This window comes from Sinocyclocheilus rhinocerous, unplaced genomic scaffold, assembly GCF_001515625.1.
Source record: "Sinocyclocheilus rhinocerous isolate Xijiao unplaced genomic scaffold, SAMN03320098_v1.1 scaffold947, whole genome shotgun sequence".
Classification (NCBI taxonomy): domain Eukaryota; kingdom Metazoa; phylum Chordata; class Actinopteri; order Cypriniformes; family Cyprinidae; genus Sinocyclocheilus; species Sinocyclocheilus rhinocerous.
Window position 1 is genome coordinate 72,951 of NW_015632550.1, and position 1,589 is coordinate 74,539.

The 1,589-nt window shown below is 32.2% G+C and overlaps 1 protein-coding gene across 5 annotated transcripts in view; it reads left to right on the plus strand.

Moving 5' to 3' along the window:
- The window catches only part of LOC107742635 (glycerol kinase-like), a 38,920-nt gene that overhangs the window by 23,690 nt on the left and 13,641 nt on the right, over window positions 1–1,589 (plus strand). The gene's annotated exons all lie outside the window — the stretch shown is intronic.

Here is a 1,589-nt window from a genome sequence, read left to right on the forward strand (position 1 = left end):
TATGTGTAAACATACCTGGCAATAAAGCTCATTCTGATTCTGATTATAATCAGTAATTATGTCCCCACTGGATGCAACAAATGCCTCGTTTAATGTTTTTGTCTCGTCGCTCCGGCCGGGACACGGCATCAACAGTATGTGAGGGGCGTAACATTTCCGTCTCACGCTTGAGGTATTCGGCCAATCACAACGCATTGGATAGCTGGCCAATCACAGCACACCTCGCTTTTTTAGACCGATGAGCTTTGTAAAAATCGAGGCGTTTCAAAAAGGCGGGGCATAGAGGAGAAACAAAAATGTACAGTATGTGGAAAATAATGTGTTTTTTTTACTTTAAACCGCATAAACGCATTTCATTACACCAAATACACAAAATAATGTTCTTTTTAGCAGCATCATATGACCCCTTTAATGTTCTATAAAATATAAAACAATACGATATAAAAGTAATATGAGTGTTTACTCTGTAAAACTGTGAATGTTAGAGTCTAAGAATGTTTAGACCAGTCTTTACTGTGAACTACTCTATTCACGAATATATGTATATGTTTATTACGTGCTTAATAATAATTTAGTTTCTCAGATATAAAATGTTTTTGTATTGTATAATACATACAAAACATGCTTGAGTTTATGCCTACAAAATCATGTTTTTTTTTTATAGGAGTTATGAGTGGGCAATATTAGTGAGTGCTAATGTAATTAAGTTGGCTTGTGAAAGCCAACTTACTGAAATGCTATTTAAACTTATTATTATTATTCTTCTGATCCTAAATTATCAACTCTATCTCCTCCTAGAGCTTTAAATCTACAGACTCCAAACTCAGCCCAGCTCTTCAGACTGATCTGACCGAGTGTGCTATATCTTTTCTAACTGATCGGACTTATGGTTTTCTTAAAAATGAATATTAAAAATCATAAAAATCCCATAGACTTACATCACGTAGCATACAGCGTGTTGCGCATTTTGACCAGTTGATGGGAAAAGTATTCTTAAAATGCATTCAAAATTCGGAATAATTTGTAATATATAATTATTCACGGTATTTAGAAGTGCCCACGATAACAATATCGTGCATATTCATTACCGTGATAAATGGCATTACCGAATACCGGCACAAGTCTACTTCTATGTACTATTTCTAACCCATTCAAACTAATTCAAACTCATCTATCTAATATTTCTCTATCTATCTGACTATTTCTATCTATCTATCTTTCTATCTATCTATCTATCTATATATCTATCTATCTATCTATCTATCTATCATCTGACTATTTCTATATCTATCTATCTATCTATCTATCTATCATCTGACTATATCTGTCTATCTATCATCTGACTATATCTATCTATCTATCATCTGACTATATCTATCTATCTATCTATCTATCTATCTGACTATCTCTATCAATCAATCTATCTATCTATCTGACTATTTCTATCTATCTATCTATCTGATTATTTATCTATCTATCATCTGACTATTTCTATCTATCTATCTATCTATCTATCTATCTATCTATCATCTGACTATTTCTATCTATCTATCTATCTATCTATCTATCTATCTATCATCTTATCATCT